Source organism: Phascolarctos cinereus, unplaced genomic scaffold, assembly GCF_003287225.1.
Source record: "Phascolarctos cinereus isolate Bilbo 61053 unplaced genomic scaffold, phaCin_HiC Scaffold_4;HRSCAF=312, whole genome shotgun sequence".
Taxonomy (NCBI): Eukaryota; Metazoa; Chordata; class Mammalia; order Diprotodontia; family Phascolarctidae; genus Phascolarctos; species Phascolarctos cinereus.
This window is the reverse complement of record NW_027555847.1, coordinates 212,181,025-212,191,475: the sequence shown is the minus strand read 5'-3', so window position 1 is coordinate 212,191,475 and position 10,451 is coordinate 212,181,025.

Sequence of the window (10,451 nt, the reverse complement as noted above, 5' to 3'; positions counted from 1 at the left end):
AGTAGGTAGAGTTAAGGAGTTAAGGAGAGAGCATTTCAGGCTTGAGGGACAGCCAGAGACAATGTCCAGATCGCCTAGATTTCCCCCTGGTTAGATGGAAGTCCTTTTCTTTTTTTGTGCGAAGTTGGCAGAGATTCCCCTTAAGTGTGAAGCATTCTGCTAGGCTTAGGGGGTTGTGACCTTTGTATAGTTCTGAAGCTACCTCTCCTCTGCCTGTGTAGTTTATCCTCAGACCAGAGCTACTATTGCCAATGGGAAGTCCAAATCTTCCAACCCTTTGAAGATCACAAGGTTTTCCATTGGTCAAAGGGGCTCCCCTCTCTGACCTTCCCCCAAGTGATGCCTACTTATGGACTTGGCTGTAGCTGTTCTAGTACTAGGCTGGCCAGGTACTGAAATTCTGGATTTCAAATTCACATGCTGTTTTATCCCAGCCCCCTGGGGCATGACTAATTTTCTTCAGCCAAGCCCAATATACTTCCTGTGCAGTGTCATCTCATTTTATCTAATCCCCAGGAACATTTCAAGTTGATCACAGACATTTCCACACTAGTTTATGCCTTTGATTGATTGATTGATCAATCCAATAGAAGTGTCCAAGAATTGTTTATACCTACTTTAATCTCTATGTTTAATTCTAAGATTAACTCTATGTTTGGAGACATTTTCAGCAGATAAAGGCAGTGGGGCCTACAGCATTTTGTTATTTACCTTAATTGGGGTTGAGAGGTATGAAACACCCCTTTTATACTAGGTAATAAATTCCCTAAAGGAAAGGTCTACCTCAGGTTTTTTCTTTTCTTCTCCCTGCACATAGTAGGTGCTGGATAAATATCTGTTTAACTTATTCAATTTTAGTTTTGGAGTGGTAGGAGTGAAGAAAGGGAAGGACATTCCAGGCCTATGACTCAGCTTAAGAGAAGGCCTATGGAAAAAAAAAATTGGATAGACAGGAAAAAAGAGCTTTCTAAGGGTGTGTCTAAATACTTTTGGCAAGACAACAGAGTGAGTAGTTGTGACTACACCCAATTTCCCTGCACCACCTCCAAACAATGACAAATACATCTTTTTTTTTTTTAAAGGAGAAGAAAGGGAAGAAGCCCTTACAAGAAAATCTTTTATAGGAAAACCTCCCAAAGGAAAATCTTTTGAGAAAACTAGCACTAGCAGAAAAAGTTAAACAAAGAAAGTATTAATGAAAAAAGAGGCATCAGAATGTTACTAGAGAATAAAAGAAAGTGAGGATAAATCTCCAAAAGGAAAGAAAAGTAATGTAATAACAATGACAGCTCTGAAAGAGAGAATGCATCTGTTTCAAAAAATTCCAGAATGGTTTACAATTATAATAAAAGATATGAATGAAGAGCTGGCATCTCTACAACTGGAGATAAGATGGCCAAAGGAAGAATTTAAAGGGGACAAATATGAAGGTTGATAACACGAAAAAGATAATGGAACATTTTAATGAAACAATGTATTCTCTGAGAAATTGATCAGCTTAGAGTGACTGAAAAAAATTCAGAGATGGAAGAACATACAATTGAGAACAAATTTAAAATGGCAAATCTGGAAAAAAAGACAAAAAGCAAAATTTCAGATCTCCAGAAAACAAAGAAACAGATAGAAAACAGCTTAGTGAGATAGCCTCAGAATTATTTATTTCCTTGAAAAATATAAATAAAAAATAATTTTAATACTATATCCCAGGAAATCAAATAAGAAAATTGTGTGGAGGCATTAGAAACAGAGGGCAGGATGCAAAAGACCAGAATCCACAGGATGCCAACAGAGAGGATCTACATTTAGATCCTAAATTTAACTCACCCAAAAATGGTAGTTTCATAGTCCAAGAGAAAATCTTACAAATCAGAAGGAAACCATTTATATGTTGACGAATACCAATTTGAAATGTACAAGACTACTTGAGGGCATGAAACGAAAGAAGAAATTTAGAGTCTGGTATAATAAATAAGGGAAATTAGTAATCCTAATTAACTATCCCCCCAAATGATTCTTCAATGATATCAGAAAATTTGTATTCTGATGAGAAATCCAGACCTGGGAATGGTCTTCAACTTGCGGATCAACTAAATAGCTGGAGATAATCCAGAAGTCAATGTTAGTGTAGCAATTAGAGCTGCTGCTGGGCTCAGGGGACTTGGGTCTTTCACCTCCCTCTCCACTAAAGAGCCCCCTCAGCTCTGAACCTCGGCATCTATGGACTAGGTTCAGTCTCAAAGGAGCCTGACCACCTACAAAAGGGAAGAGATTAAGAAAAATAGGGGAAGAGAATAAGCAATATATAGAACCTATTATGTACTAAGCACTGTGTTAAGTGTTTTTACAAATAGTATCTCATTTCATCCTCACAGCAACCCTGGGAAGTAGGTGCTATTATTATCTCCATTTTACAGATGAGGAAACTGAGGCAAGCAGAGGTAAAGTGACTTGTCCAGGGTCACATAGTTAGTAAGTCTCTGGGGCCATAGTGTATTCAAATTCAAGTCCTTCTGACTTCACACTTCACATTCTATCATTGAGGCCACTAGCTGCCCCAAAAAGGTTTATTAAAAGTTAATGGGGGCAGCTAGGTAGCACAGTGGATAGAGCTCTGGCCTTGGAGTCAGGAGGATGTGAGTTCAAATCAAGTCTTACTAGCTATGTGACCCTGGGCAAGTTACTAAACCCCGATTGCCTCAGCAAAAAAAAAAAGCAAAAAAAGAAAAAGAAGAGAAAAGTTAATGATGAGCTCAATCATCTTAGAAAGCCTTGGAAAGACTTGCATGAAATGATGAGCAAAGTAAGCAGAATGAAGAGATCATTGTACATAGAAACAGCAATATTGTTTTAAGAACAACTTTGAGCAAGTACTGTCATTTTGACTATTATAAATATACAAATTAAAAATAAACATGCGATGAAAGATGCTTATCTGCATCCAGAGAAAGAACTGATGTATAGAATAATTTTACACACACACACACACACACACACACACACACACCCCTATTTGTGTCTAATAGTAGCCATCTCTAGCGTTGAAGGGAGGGAGAAAAAAAGGGGAAAAAAAAGAAATTTACATAATAACTGTTGTATATTTTGAGGGAATAGCAAGTTGTACATGGTAAATTTGCAGTTTCATGTGCCATCATCTTTTTATTATACTGTGTTATGGAAATGCTTGTTTTGTTCTATAAATTGAAAATAAAATAAATTTGTAATACAAAAAACAGTTAATGGGCTACAAATGACTCTAAAATCTTGTATACCCTTTGACCAACAATACCACTACTAGGTCTGTACCCCAAAGGGATCAAAGAAAAAGGAAGATGACCTATATGTATACAAATATTTATAACAGCTCTTTTTTGTGGTGGCAAAGAATTGGAATTTGAGGGAATGCCCTTCAGTGCTGGAATAGCCAAACAAGCTGTAATATGTGATTGTGATGGAATATGATTGTGCTGTAAGAAGTGATAAGCAGGATGGTTTCAGAAAAACCTGAGAAGATTTACATGAACTGATGCAAAGTGAAATGCATAAAACCAGGAGAACATGGTACATAGTAAGGGAAATATTGTATGATGATCAACTATGAATGACAGATATTTTTAGCAACACAATGATCCAAGACAATTCCAAAGGACTTATGACAAAAAATGCTATTGACTTCCAAAGAAAGAACTGATGCAGATTGAAGTATACTTTTTAAACTTTCTTTATTAATCTTGGTTTATTTTGGTCTGTGTTTTCTTTTGCAACATGGCTAATATGGAAATGTTTTGCATGACTGCACATGCAAAATTTATATCAAATTGATTGTCTTCTCAAGAGCAAGGGAGAGATGAGAGGGTGGAAAAGAATATACAATTCAAAATTTTTAAAAAAGAATGTTAAAAATTTTTGTTTACATGTAATTGAGGAAAAAAACAAAACAAATGTTAAATGAGAAAAGGAGAAAAATTAATGCTGTATGAGAAAGTGACTTCTACTGTTATTTTAAGACACACTTGGTATAAAGGTTATTGAAAGAGAAAAAAGACTAGGAATTTGAAGTAAGAATCCCTTGGAAAGGGAACACATAGAACCTGATCATCTGAAGGAGGTGGGGAGAAGGCAGGCAGGGAGAGGGCTGAGGAGAAACAAAGGAATACATACTAGTTACACTAAGGAGAAATTGTAAAGTGGACCTGTCACTTCCTTTTTGTGCTTCCATTTAGAGACTTACTGCCATACTAGACAGTAAGAACTCCTAATAGGCTGGGGCACAACAAATACTTACTGAGAAGGCTCTATAGGGCAGTGGATAGAGAATAGGACCTGGAGTCAGGAAGACCTAAGTACCTTAGCCTCAGTTTCCTCAACTGTAAAATGGAGATTATAATAGCACCTGCTTCCCAGAGTTGTGAAAATCAAATGAGTTAATATAAAAACATTGTAAACCTTAACATACTTTATAAATGCTTTTATTGTCATAATTCGTATTATTTATGTGGGTACTCTGTCCTCTAGTGTAGATTACACTCCCTACATACTTTCTTGTCCAAGGTTAGTACTGTCCAAGTCTTTATTTATTTATTTATTTATTTTATTTTTAGGCAGTTGGAGTTAAGTGACTTGCCCAGGGTCACATAGCTAGTAAGTATCAACTGTTTGGTCTGAGGCCACATTTGAACTCAGGTCCTCCTGACTTCAGGGCCAATGCTGTATCCACTGCGCCACCTAGCTACCCACCTGTCCAAGTCTTAATCCATGAAACCCAAAATGGAATTATGAAAATCTGCATTTGTATATAGTAAATGCTTACTTGGTGTATGATTACCTACACCAAAGAAATCATAGGTCCAGTCTAAACAAAAAGCTCTTAGCAAGTAGTTATTACATAGAATTTAATTGAAATGATGAAGTGAGAATTAACATTTCTTTTATTTGACTTTACCAAAGTATTAAAAATAGGATGATTTTAAATTACTCCTTTTTTCCAGACCTATCATTTCATTGGTATAGGGAACTTTCTTAGAAACCACTTTTCTACCAGTGGGGATCAGCCATTATCCTGAAATGTATACTCTTGGAAAGACTAAATGATTTGCTCAGGGTCATAAAAGCAGTCAACATGCATGCATTATGTGCTTACTATGTGCCATGCACTGTGCTAATGGCTCATGTTATAAAGCCAATATGTATTAGAGGTAGATCTTGAACTCAACTTGTGCCAGCTTGCTTTCCATGATGACACATTGCCTTCATAAGTCACCATTAGTGCATCTAAAAATTATTTTACTTACAGAAATTCAATTTAGAGGCCAATTTTTTAGAAACTCATCAGTTTCACAAATTGAGGGCCTCTGTCTGGCACTGTAGCACTAGAGCATTAGAGTATCTCAAGAAAAAGGCATTGGTCTATGTGGGCATTATTATCAATTCTGCAGATTATTGTTTATAGAATGAATCTCTATCTCACAAGGAATTTAAGATGAAAACAGTATAGTCACAGAGACTCTTATAGTAGTTAGGGACTGTGCCGGGATGTTCTGATAATCAGGAATTCATTAAGGCTTTGATGATGGGCCTCTTCACTGGGAAAATATTCTAGAAGGCCAGTGGATGGTATAGGCCTGTCATCCCTGCTACAGGGAGAGGTTGAGGCTGGTGGATTGCTTGAATTCAGATGTTATGAGATGCATTAGAGCTAAAGCTCATTGAGTATTGGAACTAAGACTACACCACTATGGTGAGTCTTCAGGAAGCTGAGGGCCACCAGGATGTCTAAGAAGAGATGAACAGGTCCAGGTCAGAAAAAATGGAGCGGGTTTAAAGCTTCTGTGCCAATCAGTATTAGGTTCTGGCCATGGTTAGCTCTTTTATTTACACAGGAAGAAGGAAAGAGGGAAAGAAAGAAAGGAAGGAAGGAAGGAAGGAAGAAGAAAGGAAAGAAAGGAAGAAAAGAGAAAAGAAGGAAGAAAGACAAAGGAAGAGAGAGAGAAAGAAAGAGAGAAAAAGGAAGAAGGGAAGGGAGGGAGGGGAAGAGAAGAAGGAAGAAAGGAAGGAAGGAAGAGAAAGAAAGGGAAGAAGGAAAAAGAAATAAGGAAAGAAAGAGAAAAGAAGGAAAGAGAAATAAGGAAGAAAGAAACAAAGGAAGAGAGACAAATAGAGAAAGAGAGAGACAAAGAAAAAGAAAGAGAAAGAAAGAAACAAAGGAAGGAAGGGAGAGGGAAGAGAAGGAAGAAAGGAAGGAAGGAAGGAAGAGAAAGGAAGGAAGGAAGGAAGGAGAAAGGAAAGAGAAAGAAAGAAAGAAGAGACAAAGGAAAAGAGAGAGAAAGAGAAAAAAAAGAAGGGAAGAGAGGGAGGGGGAAGAGAAGAAAGAAGGAAGAAAGAGAGAAAGGAAGGAAAGAGAAAGAAAGAAGAAAGACAAAAGGAGAAAGACAGAGAGACAGAGAAAAGGAAAGAAAAGAAACGAGGGGAGGGAAGGAAGGTGGGGGAAGAGAAGAAGGAAGAAAGGAAGGAAAAAAGAAAGAAAGGAAGGAAGGAGGGGAAAAAGAAAGAAAGAACGTCTAAATGAGACCAAAAATGGCAATGAACATTTTCAAACATTTACTCTTAGGAAGATCAGACTTATCTTCTCCTACCTTAAGCAATCTATGTAATTCTTGTTCCACACCCTAGACTCATGCTTCTATCTAGATTATGCACTGTTATCCTCACCAACTGACTGAATCTACTGCTTGTGTGGGAGGTGTTAAAAAAAACCCTTTTTTTAGAGAGATAATTGAATCAATTGAGGGAAGTGAAGTGTTTTATTTCTGGCGGGGTTTCTTGAATAATTTGTTATTAATTTTGTATTTTGCTTGAAATATTGCTGTTGTCTAGTTATGTTTTTACAACTTTGGGGGGTGTGCGTGTGTGTGCGCGCGTGTTTATTAAGTGTGACTTTGCTTTGTCTGTGAGTGTCATAGATTCCTAGATATGAAACATAATCACTTTGTGATCATTCAAATCTGCATTTGTGGGTCGATGTTTGGAAGAAAGATTGTCTTGCTCCTTTGAAAGGAACAAAAATGTATAACTTTGGAATATCTAGGTAGTTGCCTCTCATCTTCACAAGTAATTTTTCATCTTTTAACAGACTGTGTCAACACGACATAAAATACTGATTATCAAGTATAAAAAGCAATCAATCTTTTTTCAAAAGTTTTTATGACACCCCAAAATTGGCTTGACTGTTTTTTCTCCTTCTGAATTAATAAATGTTGAGATGAAGTCTGACTTTGTGTGCTGGACCTGAAGTCAGGAAGACTGATTGGTTTATGATCTGGTCTTTGATACTTCCTAATCTAACCCTGGGTAAATCTTTTAACACACAAATCCCTAGGACATAGTCTATAGCTATATAGGTAGATTTTTATCTCCTTCTTTAGAAGGAATTCCAGGCTAGATGGAGTCTCGCTTCCCTGTCCCTTCCCCCAACCAAAAAACCAACCCCACCATCCTAACAACAAAAGACCTATTACATATTATTTCTGTAACAAATGATAAGTGAATAGATGTTTTGGCATCGTATAGCTTTGTGCATCTTCAATTGTGTAAATACCAATTTTCATATAAAAACCTCCAACCTCAGGGTTGTGTGTTTCTGTGTGGTTTCTGGTTGTGAGTGTGTACTGAATAAACTGGCTTGCTTAACTCACTTCCTGCCTTCAGGGTTCTTGGTGTTTCCAAAACAGCCTTGTGGAAATTCCTTTTGCCTTGGTTTCCCTCCCCCTTGACCTCAAAGGATAAGCTAGTAAAGGTGAGATATGTATATATATCTCCAGTTTAGCAGAGGGTCTGGCATGCAGTAGACATTTAATAAATATTTTTTAATTGATTGATTAATTGAAATGCTTAGCATAAAACCTTAAGGAAGTTCTTACTGTTCATATAGTACTTTTTGTGTATATGTGTATTTTTCTTACAGAATATACTTAAGAGAATCTCTTCCATAGTGAAAAGCTCTATGGACTAGCTATTCACCTACAAGATGTAGGTAGCATAATACAAGAGCACTGGGCCTGGAGACCTGAGTTCAAATCCAGCCTCAGACACACACTACCTGTGTGACCCTGGGCAAGCCACTTAACCTCTGTTCGCCTCAGTCTCCTCATCTGGAAAATGAGCTGGAGAAGCAAATGGCAAACTACTCCAATTTCTTTTCCAAGAAAACCCCAAATGGGGTCACAAAGAGTTGGACATGACTGAAAGCAACTAAACAACAACAAAAATTAAAGTTGTAGAGCAGGGTTGATATGCACTGATGGAGGAATTATGAGAACAGGATTTAAAGCTAGAAGCTACCTTAGAGATCATGTAGGCCAGAGATTTTAAATGAAAGATCCACAGACCCCCATGGATAAAGTTCAGGACATGCTTGAACTTGAATGGGAAAAAAAAATGGCATCTTTATTTTCACTAACCAACTGAAATCCATCATTTCCTTCAACAATGAATATAACTATATAACCAATGTCAAATTACTTACTGTCTCAGGGAGGGGGGGAGGTGAGGGAGGAGGAGAGAGAAAATCTAGAACTCAAAAAATATTTTTTTATTAATTTATTTTGATTTATCAACAATCACTTCCATGAGCTTTTGAGTTTAAAATTTTTCTCTCCCTCCTTCCCCACCACCCTCCCCAAGACAGCGCATCATCTGATATAGGCTATACATATACATTTCTATTAAACATATTTTCACATTAGTCATGTTGTAAAGAAGAATTAGAACTGATAGGAGAAACCACCAGAAAGAGGAAACAAAACAAAACAGAAGAAAAAAATAGCAAATAGTACGCTTCGATCTGTATTCAAACTCCATAGTTCTTTCTTTGGATGTGGATAGCATTTTCCAACATTAGACCTTTGGAGATGCCTTAGGTCCTCTCATTGCTGAGAAGGGCTAAATCTATCAATGTTAGTCATCGCACAACATGGCTGTTACTGTGTACAATGTTCTCCTGGTTCTGCTCACCTCACTTGACAAGTCTTTCCAGGTTTTTCTGAAGTCTGCCTGCTCATCATTTCTTATAGCACAATAGTATTCCATTACATTCATATACCACTCAAAAACATTTTTAAATGAATATTAAAATTTGCCTTTACATGTAACTGGGGGGAAAATAAACTATTATTTAAAAAACAATGAATGTAAGCAACAAATATTCTAATAAGGGGTACAAAGATTTTGCCAGACTGCCAACGGAGTCCATGACACACAACCCCCCCAAAAAAACCCTTAATCTAATCCAACCCTGTCATTTTACAGGGGTTGGGGAAACTGAGGTTAATTAACTTAAGTTGTCATATTTGGCTCAATGTAGAGATTGATTTGTATAGAATAGACCAAACATCTACTTGATTAATATTTGTCTTGAATTGACTGACCACACATTGAATTGATGTTTGGCCATATATCAAGGTTGTCTCTGGTTTCTTTCCCTTGTAAGAGGAATACTGTCTTTGTTGTATTTATCTCTTTTCCGGCTTTTAGCTTGAAAAAGTACCTTGTGAGCTTTGAAAGGTCAGGAGAGTGAGCCACCCTAAACCTGGGAGCTGGAGTCCATGCTAGGATTTGCCTGAATTTAAAGAGAGAGGATCAAAGTCCTGTGGACCTGCTTGACTCTGTCCAGCAGCCGCAGCAGCCATTTGCATTCATTCATCCATTCATCATTCATCCAAAGCAGCTATGCATTTGGAAGTGAACTTGGTGGGATGAATGCTATGTAGAAACTGTTTTAAGTTTGAGCCCACTCTTTCCAGGGACTGAAGCAATGTAGTAGAGAATATACTCTCCCTATTTATCTCCACCTATTGGCTTCCCTGTCTTCCTTTAAGTTCTGATGAAAGTCTCATCTTTTACCCCAACCTCTCTTAATTCTAGTGCCTTCCCTCTCTTACCTACCTCCTCTTTATCTTGTACATAGCTTGTTTGTGCACATTTGTTTGCTTGAGGGCAGGGATTGCTTTTTGCTTCTTTTTATACAGGTATATTATATTATATTATATATTAAATATTTTTTCTTTCTGTGCTTGGCACATAGTTTATAGAGCATTAGTAGTAGGAAAAAAAAACCTTTAGGCTTCTTAGCACTTATTCAATCTAGGACAGAATGAGATATTGATGGAGAGATGGCATTGGACTGGATTGGCAGCATGTAGGAATGATGGAGGAGGGAAAGGAGAGAAAGGGAAGGTGAGGACAGGATATAACTGAAAGGGGTGGGGAAGATACTAGTGGAGGGATCGGATCAAGATGAGAAATCAGAGGAGTACCTGGGGAGAGGTAAACGGCAGGTCCTTTATTTCAGTCTTCCTTGGGAATCAAATCTTCTCTCTGCTAAGTCCTGGAAAGCTTTCATCAATCCAATGCAATTCAAAACATTTGCTATTCTGTAACTCCTATTTCTGTACTCAGCA